This window comes from Pinus tabuliformis, chromosome 8 (assembly GCF_031772625.1).
Source record: "Pinus tabuliformis cultivar Carrire ecotype Pingquan chromosome 8, CPIR1, whole genome shotgun sequence".
In the NCBI taxonomy this organism is placed as follows: Eukaryota; Viridiplantae; Streptophyta; class Pinopsida; order Pinales; family Pinaceae; genus Pinus; species Pinus tabuliformis.
This window is the reverse complement of record NC_142294.1, coordinates 39,038,049-39,064,048: the sequence shown is the minus strand read 5'-3', so window position 1 is coordinate 39,064,048 and position 26,000 is coordinate 39,038,049. Positions and strand designations below refer to the sequence as shown.

The 26,000-nt window shown below is 39.1% G+C and overlaps 1 protein-coding gene across 1 annotated transcript in view; it reads left to right on the top strand.

The window, feature by feature from the left end:
• Positions 1-3,884: 3,884 nt before the first annotated feature.
• The window catches only part of LOC149234019 (nascent polypeptide-associated complex subunit beta-like), a 112,966-nt gene continuing 90,850 nt past the window's right edge, over positions 3,885-26,000 (top strand). The window contains exon 1 of the mRNA XM_089371720.1: positions 3,885-3,893. The gene's annotated coding sequence lies outside the window, so the exon portion shown is untranslated. The remainder of the gene's footprint in view (positions 3,894-26,000) is intronic.

Genomic DNA, 26,000 nt, shown 5'->3' with positions numbered 1-26,000 from the left:
GACCCGACCCAGGCATGGAAATCACTTCATTTTATCGCCATTAACGATGTTATTGACGGGATTGTAGATACTTGGCCAATGGCTTGGCGCAGACCCTTCGCGGAAGAACATGACGAGGACGCTATTCAAAAGAAAAAGAAGGAAGCCAAGCACGCGACACAGCAAAAGTGGAATGCACTATTAGCTGTGCAGCTAAAGCATCTCGGAAGACGACACTCACAGCAACAGGAAAGATCCACTCAGGCGAAGAGACATCAACTAAGAACAAAGGCAGCTAAAAGGAAACCACCCAGCCGGACGCAACAGATACTCCATCCACTACTACGGGGACTCCTTTAAAGCGCTCTGCAACACCTGAGCGGTTGAAGCCACAGAAGAAGGTGAAGGCATATAAGACAAACAACGAGGTGACCACCCTAACCAGAGGTGACCTGAATGACATCAAAAATGTTGTTTGCGAGGCCATGCGAGATGTAATTGATAAAGCCATGTTCGAGCAATAGATTGTGTTGGGGGAGCTCCATACGCAGTTACAGACATTCGGAATCCATGTCGCACCCACACATGACAACACTGCTACAAAGGGTTCCGGTATGGCAGCCACGGAGCCATTACTGAAGACCCAAGTCACCTGTGTTGTCACAATTATGGCAAGCGCGTTGATTGTCAACAACGTGGCGGACAGAGTTGTGCTGGGATGGTTTATAGGACTAGGACTCAACATAGCCGCTTTACCACGCAAAAGCTTGCAACAGCTTCAGGACAGCGCCACAAGAGAGCTCCGCGCTTGGGAAGGTCATACTGAACAAGTCCTCCAGGAACAGAAAATAAATCTCGAACAACTGCACATCTAACGGGATGAAGTTGTCACACAAAACCACTAAATGCAGCAGATTCTCGCGGGAGCTTGCTCAAGTGCCCCTGAATTGGAGATTACGACCGATCTCCCTATTGAGATCCAAGTTCAGAAGTTGGCTACTGGGTTCTATAATGCTAAGGAGGAGGTTGCGCGGATCCATCAGGAGCTTAGTGTGCAGATTGCAAAATTAAAATTGCAGGCTCAGCCGACGACACCCCCTGAGATCGTGGAGTAGTGCACGAACATCCTCACCGTTGCCCACGAAACGATTACTAGAACAATGAAGGAATGTGCGGACTTGTTCACACAGTCCATTGTTACACTCACGTCCCTTCAAGAGGACCCAACCCTTCAGCGCTTGGAAATCGAAACTCAGGAGCTTCAGGAAGCTTATGATAAGATCAAGGGAACCGTGTCGATTGTCACTATCACACAATGCCTGGCTAAGATACGGGAGGCACAGGACCTAAAGATCCAAGTTGACACAGCCCGACAAAAGGCAGCTGTGGTTAAAGCTCGTCTCCAGCCATGGCTGGATGAGGCTTTTGCAGTATCGACCACCATTGAGCATAGGGTAGCTTAGATGCAAAGCGAGTATGACATCATTGAGGTAGCACCACCCGAGACTAAGATGACGGCCACCTGCATGGAAATGATGCAATGGATGGCAGAAGAATTTTTTGTTGGAACAAGTGAGGCACAAACGATGCTAACTGCCCTATGCGAAAAGATCACCGCGCCAGCCGAGTGACATGGGACGAGTCACGATGATTGTGTTGGGGGACTGTTGGGTAGCGAAAGCCCCGCACAATGGTCAGGGGGCACGAAGCCGGACATTTTGGGTAAAGTTAGGGTAAAGACTCCACTGAACGCGCGGAGCATGATTTGTAATAGGTTGAGTTAAAGGGTAGTCCGCCTGAAAATAATGTAAAGAAATATAAATAGAGTCGGTCCACGCAGGGGTCACGGGCCAGGGAAGGGTATAAATAGAGCGAGGCTCTATGAGGGAAAGGTAGAGTTTTGATAAGTATGAAATGTAATGGGTACTTGAAGTAGAGAGATTGAAAGCATCTGTAAGTCTGAGTCAAGGGATAAGGGTAGTAGGTAGAGGCTCTACAGCTGTGTGCACAAAGGCCTGGAAAGTCCACAACTGTGTGCGCGGACCCCTACAGTTGAGTGCGCAAGGCAGATCTGGATGTATTAAATATAAAGTGGAAATAAAGATAAGTTTCTTCTGAAATCCTATGTTTCTTCTAGGCTGTAATAATATCTCTTTGATTTAATCTATTTATGGTTTAAATGAATGTAAATCTAGGATCATTTTTATGCATGAATCAGCTGTGTTGATTAAATGTTTTCTTGAAGGCCTTGATAATTGGTAACTACTTCATCTAATAAGAGAAGCGCACTAATAATAAAGAGATAATCGAGCTGGATCTGTGTGAAAACCGAGCAGCGCGGAGCTGTAAACCAGTGCGCGAAACCTCCAGACCACACCTAGACATCCCTAGGGTGCGGAAACCTAGTTCTAGCACCCTCCCCTGCTACCTCGGGTGAGACCTCAGTCCGCGCTCCGCGAGCTGTTTCCGAAAGGGCCGGTAGCTGCAGGATTTGTTGGGCTAAATAATTCTTCTGAACCTGGGTCAGGCCTATATAAGCCAACAGTAAGTCTTAATTTCATGTACTACAATGCTCACGTCAATTCCTAGCATTTCCTCATAGGACCAGGCAAAAATGTCATGAAATTCTTGAAGTATAGACTTATATGTTTGAATTTCTTTGATTCAGCATGAGGCGCCTATGTGAATATTTTCAATAATTCATGTTTTAACTAAGATGTCAATGGTAATCGTTGCAGATATATTCCCCAAATTCCTTTCAGACTCAACTTGAAAAACCTTAAATGGGTGATTCTGGACTATCTACCATCTCAGGTGAAAACATAGTTAAAAAATCATTCTCGATGATGATGATGGTAATAGTTGCATGGAATTTCATCTAAAGTCATGACCTACATGATACTTTTGTCAGTTCGAAAAATATAGTAAAAAAGATTAGCAATTGAAATTGGTTCTAACCAAGGTAAAGGATAATAATCATCATTAATCGCATTCACTTGATCAAGATCGGAAGATGAAGGATCGAAAAATGATTGCACTTCCTGATAAGCCAATTCAAAAAGGATCAAAGGCATCTCATTGCCATATGAGGCTAATTCAGACTCTAAAGGCACTATGCATGGATCAAAAGATTCTATAGCACTTGATGTAAACATGTTAACCTCAACAAGGTTAAAAGGAAAATTTGGTGGAGGCATCGCAAATGTTCCCATCGGTGATGAGTCTTTGAGGTAACTAACACCAATAGCCTCATAAAGAGTATTTGTTTCTCCGGCAAAAGGTATGCTACTCGTAGAGTTAGGGTCTCAAGTGTAGTAAGACTATTGGTCTAGTTTGACAATTTTCCCCTTGTGAGGAAATTGTATCATTCAAAAAAGTGATGACACCACTACTGACATAGTGTAGGTCCAACTTCGACCAAGGAAAAGGTTGTAATCGAGCTGAGCATCAATAACTTCAACTTTGATCACGACCATTTTACCCTTTAACTCTATGGTCAAATCCTTCAGGATGCCATAAGGACGAAAATCCCTTCCAACAAAGGCTTTCAAAGTAGTAGGTGATTGATTTATGGTTGGAGAACCTAAATCTTTCCAACAAGCAATCAACATAATACACGTAGAAGCTTCTTCATAAAAAACTATGGGAAATACCCGTTTAGTTTTAACAAAAACTAGAATATGGAATTCTAGTTGATGAGGGAGTCTCGGGATATGACTCTCAAGATCAAATATAATTAGGTTAGAATCATGTGGATCAATAGCTCCTATAGCTTACAATAAAATATTTCACTGTGTCGGGCATGTTTGAAGAACCTCCAGAGCTGACATTGCGGAAGGAGACATGGCCAGGTCTTCAACAATGTTATAATTTCATGCAGCTCTAGCATGCGGGTTGAACGCCGATTTCCAAAGCACACCTTTGGGATGTGTTTGGATCATCATGTCAGGATTCGATTTCTCGATCTGTAATGGTTTAGATGGAGGAGGAGGAATTGAATTGGAAGGTTGACCAGATGAACTAGCCTCATTTCCATTGTCAACAGGACCCTTATGCCTGTAATATTTGGATCTTGTAGCTACCATAACCTGTTGTGTAGACATCATCGTGATATCTTGCGATGTGTAAGAGGAAGATGTGTTATGAGAAACCATTTTTCTATATTGAGAAGGGAATGGATCCTTCAAAACAGCGGGAGTTGGAGAACCTTTAATGAATTTGGAAACCTCTGCCTGATGTGGGCATTCCTCATATAATGATCCTGATTGAAATAAGGCAAGGATAGCGAGGTTTTCATTTTTCATCACTAGGCTTAGTTTTATCAAGTTTCTCTTTTGAAGAAGCATTTTTTTTCGATTTACCTTTCCCCTTATTCTTACCTCCGATTGATTTTGACTTGCCGGTAGATGATTCTACGACATTAAACTCAGAAATAGTTTCCAAACAAAAGCTTTCAGATGGTGTATCTTGTATGGCCAAAGTTTGAGTACTTTTAGAATTTTTATTTTTCCCCTTAGACTATTGGATAACATAACCTATTATTCCATCAAAAACATTAGATCCTATAGGAGATGTAATGATTGGTTCACCCATAGGGCGCGGTAAATCGGAGATTTTTTCATACAATGTGCCAAATTGAGTGTAGACTAAGTCTTAATACTGGGCACGAGCAATTACCTTCTCTTACATGATGAAACCCCCCTTAGTAACATCCTCGGTAATAACGGGAAAAAGTGACTTCATAAACCACTCTGCTAAAATCTGATATTGAATAAAAACTTTGACTAACTGACTTTTACGTCTCCATTCATGAATATGATCGGAAATATGAGTCGATTTTGATTGTTTCAAAGAAGTCAATAGTTTGGTACCAATATCATAACGGATAGGTAACTGAAAATGGGTTAAGAATGTTGTTGTTAGGAAGTTAAAGTTCTGGATAAAGGCATGAGGTAGCTCAATGTACCATTTGTCTGTCGAACTAGTTAAAGTTCGTTGGAAAAGGCAAAGACAGATGGAATCATCAATTATATAATTTGACGCACACCAAAGATGATATGTCATCACATGATTAGATGGGTCTTCTCCCAATTTGCCTACAAATTTGGGAATGCCACTCGGTAACTTGGTAGGAATCGTTATCTAATAAGGATAAAAATTAATAGGATCGTTGGTTAAATGGGATAAATCTAGTTAATCTAGGGTTACAATAAAGGTAAATAATGGTTAGGGTCTTGTGGTAAAGTTTGATAACCTTGCTGATTAATACCAACCCCTGGAGGAGGGTACCCAGGATAAACTGGAATAGCTTGTGCAGTTGGAATTTGAATTCCACCAGGGTAACAAGGGTGAACCATACCAGGTTGAGGTTGAATAGGGACTTGATAAGTATGACCGAGGTGCGATTGGTTCATAAAAGGTTGAGCTTGACCCATTTGACCTAAGTAATATTGCCCTTGTACCTATTGAAATTGCAAAGGCTGACCTTGAACAAATTGGCTTTGAATAAGTTGACTTTGAATAAATTGACCTTGAAAACATGGATTTTGGAAAGTTTGAACTTGGAAAGGTGGACTTTGAAAACCTTTTCCTTGAAAAGGTGGAACCTGGTAAGCTTGACCTTGAAAAGGTGGGATTTGGAAAGCCTGACCTTGAGAAGGTGTTTTCATTGTTCCTACAATGGGTTGCCAAATAGGCATCTTTGGTATAAACTAGACCATAAGAACAATTTGATAAGTAGAAGCATGTGGGATTACCTGAGTAGTTTGAGGAACATATATTTGAGGGGTAATTGGAACGGTCGTTTGTGATACTCCTGGAATAGGTGTCTGAGGAGAACTTGGAACCGGCTGCGAAACAGGTGTTTGAACAGGTGTCTGTGGTGAACTCTGAATAGGTTATTGAATTGGTTGTTGAACAAGTGTTTGAGGAATTCCTTGGACAGGTTGTTGGACAATTATTTGAGGAATCCCTTGAACAGGTTGTTGGACAGGTACGACAATACTTGGAATAGGTATTTGAGGAATAGTTTTTCAAGTAGGCTGAACGGTTTGATAAAGTGGCACTTGTGGATCTATTGGACCATACTGTTGAGTAAAAGTAGGATTCCAAATAGTGTTCGTCCCAGGATAAGGAGTACCAAGTAAATATTGATTTACAACAAGTTGACCTAGATCGATGTGAGGTATTTGACCGTAAGTTTCGGTAAAAGGTTGACCCCAAGCAATAGGTTGTCCTCCAGGTGGAGGATAAGGTGGTTTCCCCCCAGGCTGGTAATAAACACTAGTCGGGGTTACTTGAGGGTTACTTGAATTACCATAAACCATGTGAATTTTTTGGTCTAATGTTGTAAGCACTTCAGGCATGGAAGTCATGCTCTGAACAGTAGATGTAGATAAACCAGATGACCAAGTAGAAGGTTGAGGAGAAGAAGAAACTCCTGAAAAGGTCCTAGTAAGTGACTGGTATCCAAGAGGAACTAATGGACCACCATACAATAGTGATTTCGGGGAGCTAGTAAACATAGATGAATCAATGGTTGACTCCCAATAGGAATTTCTAATATTTGAGGTTTCTGCGAGTTTCATCATTGTTTAGATTATCTTCTGGATCCATCGCATAAGGATTCTTTTTCATCGACGTTTCGAACCAGCAACGGTGGTTCATCTTCAGGATGTGAAAAAAATATTGAAAGACTGGTATTATTTTTCCAATTATATATAGAGATGCTTAGCCAACTCTCTGCATCTCTTTAGAAATGTAAGGTCAGTCTTCTTTTTCATTAAGAGCCATCTATTTCGTTCAAATCTGCGAAATTCTTTCAGAATCTCCCTTCCGTATTGGGTGAGTATCTTGTCTTTGAGGTTTCTGCGAGTTTCATCATTGTTTAGATTATCTTCCAGATCCATCGCATAAGGATTCTTTTTCATCGACGTTTCGAACCAGCAACGGTGGTTCATCTTTAGGATGTGAAAAAAATATTGAGAGACTGGTCTTATTTTTCCAATTATATATAGAGATGCTTAGCCGACTCTCTGCACCTCTTTAGAAATGTAAGGTCAGTCTTCTTTTTCATTAAGAGCCATCTGTTTCGTTCAAATCTACGAACTTCTTTCAGAATCTCCCTTCCGTATTGGGTGAGTATCTTGTCTTTGAGGTTTCTGCGAGTTTTTCTAAAAAGAAGACTGACCTTACATTTCTAAAGAGATGCAGCGGCTAAGCATCTCTATATATAATTGGAAAAATAAGACAAGATACTCACCCAATACGGAAGGGAGATTCTGAAAGAAGTTCGTAGATTTGAACGAAACAGATGGCTATTAATGAAAAAGAAGACTGACCTTACATTTCTAAAGAGATGCAGCGGCTAAGCATCTCTATATATAATTGGAAAAATAAGACCAGTCTTTCAATATTTTTTTCACATCCTGAAGATGAACCACCGTTGCTGGTTCGAAACGTCGATGAAAAAGAATCCTTATGCGATGGATCCGGAAGATAATCTAAACAATGATGAAACTCACAGAAACCTCAAAGACAAGATACTCACCCAATACGGAAGGGATATTCTGAAAGAAGTTCGCAGATTTGAACGAAACAGATGGCTCTTAATGAAAAAGAAGACTAACCTTACATTTCTAAAGAGATGCAGCGGCTAAGCATCTCTATATATAATTGGAAAAATAAGACCAATCTTTCAATATTTTTTTCACATCCTGAAGATGAACCACCGTTGCTGGTTCGAAACGTCGATGAAAAAGAATCCTTATGCGATGGATCCGAAAGATAATCTAAACAATGATGAAACTCGCAGAAACCTCAAAGACAAGATACTCACCCAATACGTAAGGGAGATTTTGAAAGAGGTTTGCAGATTTGAAAGAAACAGATGGCTCTTAATGAAAAAGAAGATTGACCTTACATTTCTAAAGAGATGCAGAGAGTCGGCTAAGCATCTCTATATATAATTGGAAAAATAAGACCAGTCTTTCAATATATTTTTTCACATCCTGAAGATGAACCACCGTTGCTGGTTCGAAACGTCGATGAAAAAGAATCCATATGCGATGGATCCAGAAGATAATCTAAACAATGATGAAACTCGCAGAAACCTCAAAGACAAGATACTCACCCAATACGGAAGGGACATTCTGAAAGAAGTTCGCAGATTTGAACAAAACAGATGGCTCTTAATGAAAAAGAAGACTGACCTTACATTTCTAAAGAGATGCAGAGAGTCGGTTAAGCATCTCTATATATAATTGGAAAAATAAGACCAGTCTTTCAATATTATTTTCACATCCTGAAGATGAACCACCGTTGCTGGTTTGAAACGTCGATGAAAAAGAATCCTTATGCGATGGATACGGAAGATAATCTAAACAAGGAATTTCTAACACAGTTATTTTTGGTCAATAAAAAATAATGTGTGGCGGTGACAAATTTTGACTTAAAAAACTCAAAGTGGTAGAATACCAAGGGTTAGATCAAAAAGGAGAGAAAGTAACTTTTGGTTCAAAATTTTCACTACCAGTAAATGGATAATGAGGTGTTTCTGTCTCTTCGGTAATATCTTCAATGCTAATTAATCCAGGAGGTAATTCAGTCGTAATTATCGGCTTCCTTTGAGGTGAAGGTAGCTCAGGAGTAGGAGCTATAAAAAATGAATGTGATTAAGGTTGAGAAACTTCAAACTTTTGTTCTACATTTGTTTCGATTAGTTCAATATTTGAAACTTCATGAATATCAGATTCAATGTGAACTACTTCGGTAATCTCTAGGCCAAAGTGAACTAAGCTTGATTTTATTTCTTGCATTGGATTCACTTCGGTTTCTACTGTCTCATATTGTAAAATTGTTGATGTTTCATGTTCTTCTGAGGCTTTTGATCTTGTTGACTTTGACCTTTCAGTTTTTATCTTTTCCAATTGACTAGGTGTGTATTCAGGAGGTTTACCTTGCATTCTACGTGACTGCCTTGGTGATTCAGCCAGGATGAAAATTTATCACAAAATCAAACAATATTCACAATCCAATTCTAAGGTATTTAAAATGTAAAAATAAAAAATTTAACACATGTTAAAAAATCTAAGGATTCAAATCACGCAAACAAGCTTTTCACAGTGAAATTACTAGTTGGTAATGAAATCCAACGTCGCAAAAATCAAGGTGAAAAGTGGTTGTAGATAGAATGAGTGGAACTAGTTACACTGCCAACCTGCTTAATGAAAAAACTATGGTGCAAGTAACTTCACTTATGCCATCTCGAGTGAAGATTACCCTCCAAAAATTCCAAGTGAGCCTAGTCAACGTCTGTTCCAAGTACAACAAGATCTTCCCTTTGTCGTCACCTCGGGTAATAGCCCTAGGATTATCGTCACTAAGCTTACCAACTACAACAATTCAACTTGGGCGGAAAGTCGCAAATCATTTGTACACACAGGGCAGAGTAACAAAGCTCAATCCCCTTGAAAGCTCCTCAACATGGTTAATTAGAGGTTTACTTTCAAGTGACCCTGTGTAATTTTCGACACCATTGTAATACGTGTAAATCATTGTACCATAGAAAATCAAGTGGGTATGACGACTTCGCCAGGTCTGATATGATCTCGTGCTTGACGCCTTTGTAAGGGGAGCTTCCTAGAGAAAAAATTGAAATAACTGGATTTATCTCCCTATCACAAGATTCTAGTGTTTGTTTACATCTTTGGAAATTTTACTCACTTTCCTATTCCAAATCCCTACAACCTAATCTACTGCAGGTGGAAAAGAGCCCCAAGAATAAACATTCTAGGTTGATTTTAATTAGCATTAATCTTAATAGTTGTTGTTTACTCAAAGGTAATGGATGTGAAACTTGATGAAATTATGACTTGACACAATCCTAATGCAGTCGAAAAATGATGATGTAATATTTTTGTTTCAATGAAAATCTATCTAAAGCAAGGAAAGAGTATTTCACTTTTTCAACTAAAATGTAAACAAAAACTCTAAACCCCACTCTAACCCTTTTCCTGAAATGTAGATATCTAATTACAAATCACCTGAATATTGAAAACAATTTCAAATTTTTACTTTGCCCAATAACACAAGAAAACAACAAATCTCTATTTTCATACAATCACTCAGAAATTTGAAAAATGCAACAAGAAACCAATAATGACTAAAAATGATTTTTCTTTAATGGAATGCTATGAATTCACTTGCAGCAAAAGTATGGTTCATGAACACTTCAACAACAGAAAGAAAAATGATTTTCCATTTCGAAACTAATACAAGAAGTATTTTTCACAAACAATACCTAATCTTGCAAATCATTGATTTTGACACACAAATCAAACTTTCGCAAAAGAGCAAACTGGACTCAAAACCTGATGTAATCGACAGAAGAAAGATAGACAGTTAACAAGACAAGACTAACAAACCTCTCTTTTGATAAATCGACCATTCATCGAATAAGACCTTACCCTAATTTGCAAAAAGAAGGCTATCACAAGCAGAACTCTTCATAATACTCAGTCATATTGAAAATTACTTAGAGGAGGTTCGAAAAGCGTAAAACAACAGGAAAAACCAAAGGTTTAGATTTAATGAGGATATAACTAATTTTTTCAAAAGTTCTAGGCATGTGCGCAGGCTCTGGAGTAAACTGGTGCGAATACGCTTTGTTGCTAAAATGAAAATGCGCAAAATTGTGCATTGTGCCTAAATTAAAAGTGTGCATAGCGGGGAAATTTAGAAAAATAAAAAATAAATCAAATCCAACCCTCAATCCAAATTTCTAAAATCTCTAAACATTAAGGAAGTCTTTTGCAGTAGGTTGAAAAGGTCAAACAAGGAAAACTAAATGAGATTGAAATAATTCCCTAGTAGAATCGCCAATTTGTTATGCAGACTAATCCGTCTTGCATATAAGAGAGATCTCCCTCGACTTGAAAGAACCCTAGTAACAAACAAATATGAATTGCTACCTTTCTCTATACTCTAATTGACTGAAAGAAAATACAATGATAGAGGCCTCTTACCAATTTAACGAAATGATTGATGAGCCCCCTTCAAAGCTTTCGACCATTCTCTCCTCGTTGCTTTAGATATCCTCTCGTCGCTCCCCATAACTTCTCCATAATGTCCTGAAAGATATCTGCATAGATAGAGACAAACAAGAAATCAAAGCATCCAGTATATAACCAAAGAGATAAATGGACTAATTAACCAATTATATATCATAAATTGATCAATACTCAATCAAAATCTATGTAGGTGATTAAGGAATCCTACAAATTAGATCAACAAAGATGTAATTGAGAAAGAGCAATTGCTTTTATATTCATAAATTGGAGAAAAGCATTACAACCATATAGCCTTCATGTTGCAAGTCCCTTCTACAATCTCCAACCCTCTCCCTTGCAATAATAGCCTTCCAACCTAATCTCAATAGCATAAACCTACTTCAACAGTCCTCTCCCAATCCTCATAATTGTAGTAGCTTTACAGGCCAAGAATGGGAAGTTTTTGATCCATTCTCTAAGGGATGAGATCCACTAATACTGGGATAGAGGTTCCACAAAGGAAGGGGAGTTGCTCCATGATGGGAGGGATCAATACTGAATAGGCACCCATTCAAAGCTTGTTGGTTGGGATAGATGCTACCAACAATGCTTCTAGACTTTATTATTTATTTTACATTCGTTAAGTCATGTTCGCAGGTCACAGTGTAAGACAGTACGTACTTATGCGCATATTTTAATGGTCTTCTCTGCGTATGCACAAAAATCAACTAGGGAACTGTGCAGGTAGCCAAAAATAAGGTTTTGTACCATGGGATCCAGGAATTCCACTTTCTTTGGGATGATTTAGATTCTAACTTTGCAGGGGAATGTTCTTGGGACACATTTATGGATAGTGAAATATCCAAACCAATGGTCATTTTCCTAATGCGACAAAATGACGTGTAACACTAGTTGCCTTCCTTGTTCACCTTAGCTCTGATACCATGTTGGAAAATTCAAAATGGAAACTTATTATTTAAATTTTCCTTAACCTTAATATTTTCTTGTGAAATTAATTAATCTTCTTTTGTTCTTTAGTTAGATATTTTCGTCAAACAAATATCAAGAATGAAATAACAACAGAGGGCACATAAATTAGGCTCTCAACCAAGGCAAAACCCCTCCAAAGGGAAAACCCGATAAACTATTCTCTTCTTATAGAATTTGATTCAAAATGAGACCCAAATCCTAGACCAAGTCCTTCTCCAAATACCAAGTTTTCCCTCCAACAATTATTTCCCTAATTATGCACCAACCAGCTTTAAACTGCAACTTCAATGTGCCAGCTTCAATACCGCAACTTCGACCCTGCAATTTTTACCTTGTAGTTTCCACAAAAACCCTAATTTGGTTTCCTCTTGCGACCTTCCTAGACCAAGACAACTTCTCCTAAGGTCAATGAGGTCAAGGTAGGGTATTCTTCCTTCTAGATACAAGATTCTACACTTCGTCCTACCGCAACTCAGACCTACAACTTTGGCCTCCTACCCTAAAACTTCGCACCTCTGAGAGAGATGGAGCCCAAAAACAAGATATTTTGTTCTTCTTTCTTTCTCCCAGACATTCACTCTTCTTCTTCCTGCCTCCCAACTACAGATTAAATTATTTCTTGATAGATCGAACATCTTGAGTGAGTGAGTGTTAAATGAGGTCGAACTGCTTCTTTATATAGTTTTTCCAAGGGGTCAATTCCCTCCTTTAGGTCGACTTGTAACTATCAAAAATGATTTGTACTTTTGGAGTTTCCAGGAATTTCTAGACTCAAAATAATTATTTTTACAATTACATTTTGCCCGTAAGGGTCTTATAAACATGATGTTGACTCCTTTGACTCATTACAATAAATCCTATGACCTAAAAAACCCTAGAAGAACAAACAACATGATTTTACCTAGAAGACCATCAATAAGAAGCATGAAACCCGTGCTTTAACATAATAACTTTTTCTTTTTCTTCTTTTTTTGTTACATAATATACAAATTGAAATGAGTACAACAACAATTATGAAGACCGAAAGTAGTTACATTCTTCAACATTTATTGGGTTGATAGAATACTTGATAAAATTCATTTCATTTTTTTCACGCAATGATAGAAAATGGGTAAAATCTTCTTTAGGAAAATAAAAAGAGAGACATTTTAAAGAATTGAAAGTGAATATTAGCAAGACACATGTCTCATTAATGCCTAATTTGCAACAACCATTTTAAATTGAGATTAATGCAAGTTGGTATGACATGGGTGGTTTCCTTGTGCAAGAGGAAGACCCATAAATTTTCTCTAAATTGTTTCACATTGTTGTTTTGAAATATCCCACATGTGATCAAGAATATTATGCATTAGTGCAATTTGTGAAGAAATTGAAGCATTATCTATTGAGTAAGGAAATTGTGATCCATGCCAACCACCAGCTACATCAATTGTAGAGTGAATCAAATTGAACCAAGAAATGTATATCAAGTGGGTGGGATTCCTCCAGTGATTCCATTTATTGATCAATAAGAAGGGAATGACTAAAAATATATAAAATATGTTGTTCAGACCACCCAAGACGATCTCAACTATGGGCATAGTAATATAAATTCAACCATTTACTTGTGAAGTTTATGAAGAAGAGTACATAAATGAGGCTATTTTTACCTACATTGATTGTATATGATCAAGATTCCTTATTTTTGGCCACCTTTTGGACAAGATTGTTGGAAAGAATGAACACAAAATTGAATCATTGTGCAACTTTCCATTCCAAATAGATGATAGGCAAAGGTGGTGAACATAATTATGGTGTATTTGTTGAGATGCTACAATTGGAAGCATACAAAGGCTTGGGATGCATATTTGATTTATAAGCAACATGCTTGTAATAGGGTAGTGAATTCTTCCATCCAAATCCCACCTTTTGAAGTTTGTCTCGACTATTTTGCACCATCATTTTTTGATGTTGTTTATGGCCAACATTAGGAAAAGGAACCATGCATGCAAGAGGAGGCAAGAAGAGAAAACATATTCATGAAAATATTTAGGTAAATTCATAAAAAAGTGTAAGAGAAATTAGAAGGAAGTCAAGGAGAGTATAAGTGTTTCCCTTGCTAGCATTGGACAAGTCAATCTATGTTGGAGACTATGTCTAGCTATATCTTATCAACAAAAGACTACTTGGAACATCCAGGAAGCTAAAGTTACTGGGGTACAAACATTTTAACATTGTTGAATAAGTCAACAACAATGCCTTTCCACTAATCCCACCACCACATATGCAAATGTTTTGGGTAGTGAATTTGGAAAATCTATGCATCTTTAAGCTATCTATGTTGGATAAGGAGGAGGAAGGGATTTCACATTAAGTACTCTTGAGTTAGAGAAGGATTCAATTTGCAAGCTACGATTTAGAATACACACAAGGGGAAATAAGAAATACAATAGACTAGACTCAAGAGATAATTATCAAGGAAGAAAAATTTGGCATGAGAGGGACAAAGTTGATGGTTTCTTCCATCGTCTTCTTTGTTTGTAGATTTTGATGACTAGAAGCCTACAAACTATAAAGATGTAGTCTAAAAATAATCATGGAAATTGAATGACAATAAAAGTAATGATGCTTAATCAAATTAATGATTACCTCATATTTAAAAGGGTGAACATATCGAAGGCACTAGTGGAGATTATACCCTGGTTTCATAGGTTGAAGTCATGAGTAATGCGACCTTTAAAGGAAACAAGATCACTCCAAACTAAGAAAGGTAAATTGCACCACCATATTTGGATGACATTGCGAAGATTTATATGGAGGATATCACTACACTTAGAATGAGAGAATGATTGTGCACATGGAGATAAGGGTTAATTGCACCAGCTAAAGTGAGGTAGTTCACATCCCTTAGAATGAAGGCACATAAAAACCTCTTAGATTGATGAAAATCACACCAAAATAGGTGACTGTGCTCACAATCACTTGGACAAAGGGATATCACATTATTAATATAGATTGTTACAATGGTGGTAAAAGGAAAAAATGTTGATTAGAGTAAAGGTCTCTTAGATGGTCGGACATAAATCCCTCCTCTATGTATTGATAAGAAGTCTCACACCACATTGAATAAGGTAACTCACACAATTTTAAGTGAAGGATAATTATGTTAGTTCACACCACTGTAAGCAAAGCGAGTCACTACCATTATGATGAAGGATGTATCACATCAACTAAAACAAAGGCAACACATGTTTTCATAAAGGAATGTAGCATGCTTGATCTCTTTTATCCAAATTGGATCATTATATTGTTTGGCATCCATATTGATGCATTTGGAGTGGAAAAAGTGGAGGAATTAGCTCATGGGACCGTTTTTACCAGCAGGACCCAGTTTGGCGAAATGAGGTTTGAAACCTTCCGGAAGCGTTTTGAGGCATCAAATGACATATACACATATACTTTCCAACGATGCAAGAAGTGCACCAATCAGAGTCCTTATGCAAAATTTATGCCACTCAGAAGTTGACCTTCCTGTTTTCACACCTATAGTTCGAGAGGATGCCGAGTCAGCCCCCGTTATTTATGGAAAAGGGGCTAGCCACATGTTTGTGATGTAAAAATCTCTATAAGAGTCTATTTTGTAACTCTAGTTAAGATTTGATGTAATCAAACTTAACCACTAGTAGGCTATTGAGTTGTGTTATAATCGGGCCACTAGGAGGAAGAGGCATTCCATTCTTTCAAGAGCATATTCTTCCATAGTTGAGAAAATATAGGTAGGAGAGATAGGAGATAGAGCACACACAGAGGATCTATGCACTATAGCAGCCCAAAGGCCACACATATTACTTATTTGTACATGCAGCCATATTTCCAGATAGAGAAAGAGAGCAAAGCGGCCTCACCATCCAGCTGAGTTTTCTCCCAAAAGGGTTTCCTAAATAGCATATCTTGTGTCTTGTGTGTGTGTTCTTATTTTTTCGTTCTCTGTTTTTCTACATAATTTCCATTCACATGCATGCACTAATTACAGTTAAATCCACATATCTTAAAGTTTAATAAACTGTAATAATGTAGAATTTCCAGAGTTTTAATATAATATTAATAAATCTGTTGTGAAGAACTGTCCAGTGGAATATCTATGGTAGTTTACGGATCATTTGGTATCAGAGCAGATTTCTTTGGGTATTTTATGGAGATTACATGGATCTAGATCAGCGGGGCCTAAAATCATAAAACCCTAATCATGGGCAACGAATCTGTCAATGAACCTTGTGATCCTGCAGAGGTCAAGTTTTCACAGCTTGAACAATAAGTCACGGATATAAACCACAATGTAAACCTCCTCTTGGAAGCCCTAAACGATAAGCTAGGGATATTTGGAGAAGATGGCGGTTCGAATGGAGAGGAAAAATTAGAAGGGGGGTCAGGAGATCTGGAAGAAACTGAGAACCAACTGAAGAAAGAACCTGAAGAATATTAACCTAGTTCAAATTCCATGAATCAATCCCTGTTCAAAATGGAAGAAAAAATTGATATCAAACATAACCACGGCGAGATCAATGCTATGAAGTTGAACCACTGGTCGTAGTAATTGGAAGTTTATTTCAGCATCCATCGTATTGAGGTAGGGTAAAATATCTCATTCGTGTGGTTGAAATTAGAGGGCCATGCACTAACTTAGTGGGAGCCACACAGAAACCCTGAGGTTGGAGGGAGAACCTTCAGTGACTAAGTGGGAGGATTTCAAAACCCTCATTAAGTCATAGTTTTATCCCATTGGGTACGTGGAGGACCAGTGGATCCAGTGGCATTACTTCAGGCAAAAGTCGGGCCAAAGCATGCAAGAGTACACCACATAATTCAGAAAGATGGCTATAATGTTGGGTATCTCTCCAAAGAACCCATATGTACTCCTCAAGTATTTGGGGGGTCTACACCACCATCTGCGTGAGCAAGTGATGTTGTTCAAGCCCAAATCGGTAGACGAGGTTTGTGTACAGGCACAGTACCTGGAGAACATAGGCCTAAAAAGAGAGAAATCAAGTGGATTGAAGTAGAAGGAGAAATAAGGAGCTTCTAAGGAGGGAAGAAGAAGAAAAAGGGGGGAAAGATAAAAAGACAACAACCACAACACACCAGTGCAAAGATCCTAGCTGCCAAAACACACCAGCGCAAAGATCTTAGTAACCACAACACACCGGTGCAAAGATCCTAGCAACCATTGCAACATTGATGGCCATACAAAGGAGAAGTGCTTGAAGCTACATCCAGAGCTAAACCCGAAGAACAAGAAGAAAGATAATAAGAAGAAGAATCTCATGGCCATTGATTCGAGCAACCAATTTGAAGGCAACTTGGACGTGGATGAGAAGATCATTTGTACATCAGTGCAGGAGGAGGTGAATCTGAGTAGCCTTTAGCAACAACAAGAGAAATAAATGACCAAATTATTCCATATAAAAACACAAGTCAAGAAGACAAAGATTTATGCTCTGTTTGACTCAGGATTGTAGGAAAATCTCATTGTAGTAGTGCTGGTAAAGAAGTTGGGGCTGGAAGTTTGTGATCATCCAAACCCATATCCATTAGGATGGGTAAATGAGGATGCAAAGTTGAAGGTAACAAAATAGTGAAAATTTATATCTTCTATCAATGTTGATTTTATTGATGAAGTAGATCTGGATGTGGTTCCCCTTGATGTATGTGCAGTCATGTTTGCGAGTCCATACATGTACATGTGTGATGGAATATTCATGAGGAGAGCTAACTAGTACCGACTCATTAAGGATGGAAAATCGTTCATCATCAACGCGCACAAAGGCAAGTTGAAAATTTCACTAAATTGATCAGTTCCAGAAAGAAGTATGTTTTATTGTTTTCAAGAGAAAGTTAGTCTGAAGAGGATTCAATAAGAGGCAAGGCATTCCTTGAGGCTTGTACTAAGAAATAGAAACAACAATTGGAGGAATTGTTATGGGCATACAAGGATGTGTTCCGAGAACCTAAAGGGTTACCACCTAAGAGAGAAATGGAGCATGAGATCCAACTATTTCTAGACTCCCCATTTCTAAGTCTTTGGTTGTACATGCAGTATAGAAGCAATTGAGGTGAAGAAACAATTACAACAGTTGTTAGAACAAGGTGTCATTCGACTGAGTACATCACCATGTGGGTCACCCATCATCATTGTAACAAAGAAGGATGGGACCTGGTGAATGTGTATATATTACAGGTCGTTGAATAAAATCACCCTCAAGAACAAATATCCCCTACTTAGGATAGACAATCTACTAGATCATTTACAACAAGCAAAGTATTTCACCAAGATGGACTTGAAGTTTGGATATCACTAGGTTCGAGTTAAAGAAGAATATACATGGAAGATCGCCTTCAAAACTAGGCAAGGTTTGTATGAGGGGTTAGTTATGCCATTTAGCCTATGTAATGCACCAACTACATATATGAGATTAATGAACAATATATTGCACCCTTTTATAGATTCATTTGTTATTATCTATTTGGATGACATACTAGTATATAGTGCTACTTGGGAGGAGCATATTTCACATTTCATGCAGGTGTTGGAAACATTGAAGAAGCAACAACTGCTAACAAATCTCAAGAAGTGTGATTTTGTGCAGCACTCTTTGGCGTATATGGGGTATGTGTTCGGTGAAGGGGAGTTGAATATAGATCCTTCCAATATGGAGGCTATCATGAAATGGTTGTTGCCTACTAATGTTTATGAGGTCAGGAGTTTCATTGGGGCAACACAGTACCTGAGGAAATTCATAGTCTCATTTTCAGCAGTAGCAACACTACTCCACGCCATAAAATCAAGTGGCAAGAGTTTCCAGTGGGGAAAATGTCATCAGAAGGGTTTCGAGGAGCTAAAGAAGAAGATCAGTCAAACACCATTTATGGCATTACCAAAATTGCAGTGACCCTTTGAAGTGGAGACAAATGTGAGTGGGTATGTTATGGGAGTTGTCTTGATGCAAGGAGGAAGGCCCGTTTTCTACCATTATGAAATATTTCATGGGGAATTTCTTAATTGCCCTACCTACGATAAGGAGCTCTATGCCATGGTGCAAGATCTAAAGAAGTGGAAGCACTATCTAGTGGGAAAGGAGATAGTAATATACATAGATCACCAGACATTACAGTACTTGCAGGCCCAAAGTAAGCTACAACAGAGCAGGTATTACAAGTGGATGGGGTTTTTACAACAGTTTCATTTGGTGATCAAGTATAAGAAGGGCAACACAAACAAGTTGGTTGATATGCTTTCAAGGCCACCCACATCAATGATTACATCTTTGAGGACTCTTATGAACATGGAGTCATACACCCATGATGCATACAAAGAGGCATATTTAGAAGATGGGGACTTCAAGGAGGTGTATCAGTAGTTTTAGAGTCAGAGTCATGTGAATGATGGAGACAACACCATTAACTACCATCTCCAGGATGGGTTACTCTATAGGCTGGATACGTTATGTGTTCCTAAAGGTGAGCATTTGCAATTGATTAAAAAGGCTCACACTTCTAAGGTTGCAGGCACTTTGGTGTAGGGAAGGTTGTGGCTAACTTGCAGAGGTATGTAAATTGGCCCAAGATGCAAGAGCAGGTATCTAAGTTCATAAAAGGATGCATGCCTTTTTGTACCAGTAAGCCTAGCAACAGGAAATAGTGTATGTATTGTCCCTTACCTTTACCTACTCATCCTTTGGAAGCATTTCCATGGACTTTGTGGGAGGTTTACCAACAACCAGGAAGGGACATGACTACATGTTCATGGTAGTTGATAGGTTTAGCAAGATGTGTGTTCTGGTGCCCTGTAAAAAGACCATCAATGAACAAGAAGCAACAAACTTGTTCTTTGGACAGGTCTAGGTGCACTTTGGGATACCAGGGAGCATCATTTCAGACAGGGACACAAGATTTCACAATGCATTATGGACTACATTGTGGGAGGAGATGGACACAAAGTTGAAGAGATCTACAACATTCCATCCACAGACATATGGGCAAACAGAAGTAGTCAACAGGACTTTGGTGCAACTTCTAAGGGGATACAACCAGAAGCATCCGAAGACCTGGGATAAAAATATGGTATATATACAACATTATTATAACATAGAAGTCCACACTTCTATAGTAAAGTCCCCATTTGAGAGTTGTTTTGGATATTTTCCACCTTCACCTTTGGATATTTCATATGGGCAACAAGGAGGAGTGAGGGAAGCTCTTACAGGAGATGCTTTGAGGGCTGAAAAAATTATATATAAGATAAGGTGGATCCATCCATAGGTACAGGAAAAATTGAAGAAGTCACAAGAGAAGTATAAGTCAGGAATTATCAACACATAACAGAGAAATCATTCAAGGTGGGATACTGAGTATGGCTACAATTGAACAACGAGAGGTTGCAAGGGTCTGGTAAGAAAATCAAGGCTCTAAAGTATGGTCCCTTTGAGATACTGTAAAATGTGGGTGATAATGCCTATTGACTTAGTTTACCACCATATATACGCGTTTACTTAGTTGTGAATGTAGAGAATTTGAAACTCTATGATCCTTCCATGCTAGATAAGGAAGAGGAACATGTCCTACCTTCTATGGAGAGTTTGGCACTAGACACTCAGGAAGAGTAGACTGAAGATACAGTTCTGCAGAAGAGGTCCAAAACTACAAGACAGGGGCAACATGACCTTTAGTAGATTGGGTTCAAGGAACAACTTCCAACCAAAGCTAAATGGTACACTAGAGAGAAGGTGGAGGAAAAATTTCCTCATCTCATTAAGTGAAAGATTTTGGGGACCAAAATCCTTCCAAAATGGGGAGGTATGATATGAATTGGATCATTATATCTTTTTTCATCCATATTGATGAATTTGGAGTGGAAAAATTGGACGAATTAGCTCATGAGACCGTTTTTACCAGCACGACCCAATTTGGTGAAACGAGGTCTGAAACCTTACGGGAGCATTTTGAGGCATCAAACGACGTTTTTTGGGGGTAAAATTTTGTCAATTTTGCAACTACACAAGAAGACCTTTTCATGTTATTCTACACACAAAGACCTTTGCAACTGCACAAGAAGCACGTCAATCAGAGTCCATATGCAAAAGTTATGCCATTAAGAATTTGACCTTCTTGTTTTCACACCTATAGTTCAAGAGGATGTCGCGTCAACCCCCATTATTTATGGAAAATGGGCTAGACACGTGTTTGTGATGTAAAAGACTCTAGAAGATTCTATTTTGTAACTTTAGTTAAGAGTTGATGTAGTCGAACTTAACCACTAGTAGGCTATCGGGTTGTGTTATAATCGGACCACTAGAACGAAGAGGCATTCCATTCTTTTGACAGAATTTTGTTCCATACTTGAGAAAAGATAGCCATGAGAGATAGGAGGTAGAGCACTCAAAGAGGATCTGTGCATTGTTGCAGTCCATGGGCCACAGGAATTACTTCTTGTGGTGAAGTAAAATTATAAGTGCGGACACGAACGAATTCCTCTAGCCCAATAATAGGTCTAGCCATAATAGATACATTCTATGGAATATTTCCTTAGGTTAGAATCAATAAAGAGGTCCTACCTCTTGGTTGCTTATCCTACTTGATGATGTCCTCACTTGCTCGCTCTAGCAATCTCTCGCTTCTTTCTTCAAGCTCCTGAAACAAGTAAACAACAACAACACACAAACATAATAATAGAAAAATTGCAATTCAACCTACTTAATAAGTCAAGAAGCATTAAGACACGAATATGTAATATTACAAAACATGTAGGAAATCAATCGATAGTTGCATATCTTAATATCAAAGAGAGATTACAACCATTCGTCTTGACGTCGTAGTCTTCCTCTGACAAGACCAAGTTCCCACACACTTCTACTAGCACTTCATGATGGCTTTAAACAACAATAGTTTAAAGACTCTTCCCTTTAGGCTTCACTCTAAACCAAACACACTTCTCCCTCACACAACTAGATAGCTACAACTAGTAATAGCTTGCTTGTCTAGTATATTTACACTCAGCCAAAACCCTAACTCCGATTTTCACGCTAGTCACCAGTTTGTGCTTGGGAAGAAGAGAGGTTTATGTAGGAAAGATGGATGCGAGATGGATCCTCTTCTCATGGGAGAAGGACTTATCCCTTGGGGTAGTTCCATCATTATATGAGAAAGGGCCCAAATTGTCATCCTCGACCCCATCCAACCAAACCATTTACCAGACTTCTGTTACGGAGCTTCTAGAGATGGAAGCTTTAGCTCTAATTTAAAAAAAAAATCCATAACAAGACTGGCGTGACTGGAACACAACTCAGTCGCACTGATCAGCACAGGGAATAGTGCTAATCTCTGCACATTGGCATGGGGAAGACAAAGGTCATTAGCATCGGTCTTGTAAATTGGGAAAAACAGAAGTTTCAGGGGAAACGGTGCAAAAGGGAAATGATCTGCTCATGAAGAGGGACATAATGGGAGTTTCTCCATGAAGGCAAAGCATGCAGGGTTCACTGTAGAGGTCCTCCAAGATCAAGGAACGCCGTGTATAGGGACAGTGACAGAATTTTGTGTAATAGATGCCCCTAAAGTGTGAAGGCTGAGCCGGAGTGAGGGATGAAATGCTTTATAAATCAGTGTAGAGAACCGATCTGTCGTCGGAAAACCTGCAAGCAAGTACATATACATATACATAAACTTAGATATTTGTCAAATGATACATGAATTGTGGCATGGAAGTAGCCATCCAGAGAATGATCATGTAAATGGATCCAGGCATGGGTGCAGCCATCTGTCAAAGAGGATCATAATGGAACCAAGGTATGGTCACAACCATACAATAATGAGAAGGATCACATATGATAACTCATGGTCTGGTCATAGCCAATCATCTGAAAGAGACATGCATATCATTATAACCATGTCACATTACTTGGCAACCTGGAATTTTTGTAATTTGAGTTGAGGATCTTGTGCTCCAACACGACCCAATCAAAGTATAGGTTCTAACATGCGAATAGATGTGTTGACGTCGAACATGCTAGAAAGTCGCTTGATTACCAGTCAATGATGTAAACTGTTAACAAGTGCGAGAGAAACCACCAATAATGACAATGGCCGTCAAGGTACTATCAGCACAATTCACGGAATGTGAATATAGGAACTTAAGTAAAACACCTATGAAATCACTCGATCGAAAGCCAATGATGTGAACTTGTTGTCGAGTACGAAGAACTTGCCATTAGGGCATGCAAGCTCTAAGGTACTAGGAGAGAGTCTCTTGATCAACTTCCCGGATAATGAGTCGATGTCAACGGAAAGCGATTGTGTCAAAGGAGGGCCATAATGAATCCCACATCATCGACGCGAGATGAGAGGATGTAAAATGATTTTGGATGATACAGAGAAACAGAGGTAAGTGTAACTGCAGAAGGACAACTCTTGAATATATCGGCGACACAACTGGAAGTTTGGCAGCTTTTGGATGCATAGGATCGGTGGTCATGATGACATAGCAGAGATCAAATGGAAGGCAAAACGAAAGGCCCAAACCCAGGAAGGTCAATGATACAGAGGAGGATGTCCCAACCCGACATGAAGCAAAGAGTGTCATGTTCAAGAGTAAGCTGTCTGATGAGCCCCAAAAATGGACAATTATTTGGGCTCATTCAACCTCCTAATTTGACTTAATCCACCATTCTCATTAGTTTATTGCATGTTTTTGATTATATTTATGTTAATAGAGTGAATTTGGTTAGTCATTATGCCAACAAGTCTAATGGGTGATTTGTGTAGCCTTTTTGGTCAACTTGGAGACAAAATTGAAGGTCTTAATGAGCACTTGGCAGCCAAATTCGTTGGAGAACAAGCTAGAGGATTTGTAGGAAGGTGTCCCCTTCATTTATGGGCCCTTACCTCGAATTCTCCACCATCAGCTCGGAGTTCAAGGGCCACCAAATCAATCAGCACAAGGGCAGCCAAGCAAGTCAAGTAGGACTGTTGTTAACTACAAGTCTTGGGCAGCCGAGTTCCTAAATTTTAGGAGGATTGTTGGGTCCTCAAATTGTATAAATAAGAGGGCTTAAGACCTCATTTCAGTAGTCAATTTGGTTAGCTAGTTAGTCAATTTGGGTTTTTGCTCTTTGTAAGCCAGTTTTGGCATGATGTTAGACTCATGATTATTTAATAAAGGCAGGCAGCTTTGGATTCAATTCTGAGTTTTTAAGGGAGCTATAGCTCTCAGGTTAGGGCCCAACCTGAGAGAAATAGACCTCCTCTTCCTTGTATTGTTACTTGTTTCCTTGCAGCACTTTATTTCCTCTGTTTTGACATGCATTTAAAATTTACAGTCTGCTGATTTGATTTCTTTTATGTGATTGAGTAGGATTAGTTTACAGTTCAAGTGCTTTCAGTTGCTTAGATTAGAGTAGGAGGATTGTAATCCATTAGAGCTCCAAAAAAGGTTGATAGTGCACTCGCTGCCATCTCTGTTTAGAGATTGGGGGTGTGGGCTGTACCAACCACCAAAAACGCAGTCTTATGCTTTCATGCAAGCTGCCACACAGTCATTGCAATTGTAGATCCATCCATGCATTTTTCTCTTGAGCACTACTGCTTCGTTCCAACACCATGCACGATTTTTCTCCGCACTTCACATTGTTGTTCATTGGTTTAATAACACAGTTAGAATAGGTTGATGGAATTTTCGGTTTTGTGCAAGATATAGAGGATTTGTTTCTTTTACACTGCATAGCATCACGTTATCGTGTTCTTCTTCTTCTCAACCACGCCTAAAGCCACCTGCTCGACCTCTGTTCAGCTCGTTAGCCTTCCAACCCTTCTACTTCTCACGTAGCTCCATCTTTTTAACTTCTCATTGCTTCCACCCTTCTATCCACCAACCAACTTTACCCATTCTTTCTCCATCTTATTTCTCTGCCCCTGAGCCATCACAAGCTCCATCTCCATCTTACCTATCCACCCATACCGCTCCATCACTTCACCATCACCCAAAACTCCCACGGTAGGACATCCTGTAGAAGTTAGCAGACTTCCTGTAGAATTCCTGAGTTTCCTGTAGGATCCCCTGCAGACATCCTGTAGAAGCCCGCAAACTCGGTTGCCGAGCATCTGAACGTTGTGGACTTCTGTGGACTGATGCTAGGGATCCCCTGGGACCTCTCCTAGCCCTCCTGACCTTTCCCAAGATTTCTCTCCCTTCGTACCACCTCTGCACAGCCAAACCCTAATAAGAAACAAAACCGTAATCACTCCAACCACTTAAGCAAAAATACAAAAACAATGTTCTTTTTAATGGAAGTAGTTTGAGTTCATGCATTTCACATCACTAGAAGTAATGGCATCATTTTTAGACATTTGCACTCTCACTATTGCATCATAGAGGTTAAACTAGTCATATTAGGGTTTACTAGGGTTTCCATGTTTTGGTTGGCTTTCAGTTCATTTTTGCCAAGTAGATTAATTTCCTTTGAGATAGCCTTCGTCCATCATTTAGAAAGCTTCTTCTGAGAGCATATAGAAGTTGGCTTGAGCCCTAGCGGACTTGTGCCAGCTGACCAAGTGACAGCTGCGACAAGAGCTAGTACTTGTGCATACAGCACCGTCGCTTCCAAGTTTGTACGAACTACCGGGTTGATAAAATTAGAGATAGGAAGCTCTAGGAGTTGTAGCATTATTGCTACAATACTGGAGCCCACCACTGTCGACATTGTTAGGTAAACTTGACTCAAGATAGAGTCAAAAGTTGACCAGGTTAAACAGTGATGGTTTTGGGGCACATGGTATTGTGCACCCATGGTATTATGCCCATGGTATTACATGTAATGGAGCCTATAAATAGTGATGGTTTTGGGGCACATGGTATTGTGCACCCATGGTATTCTGCCCGTGGTATTACATGTAATGTAGCCTATAAAAGGCTGGAAGGACTTCATTGTAATGCAAGGGCCTGGAGGTGAGCGGTGA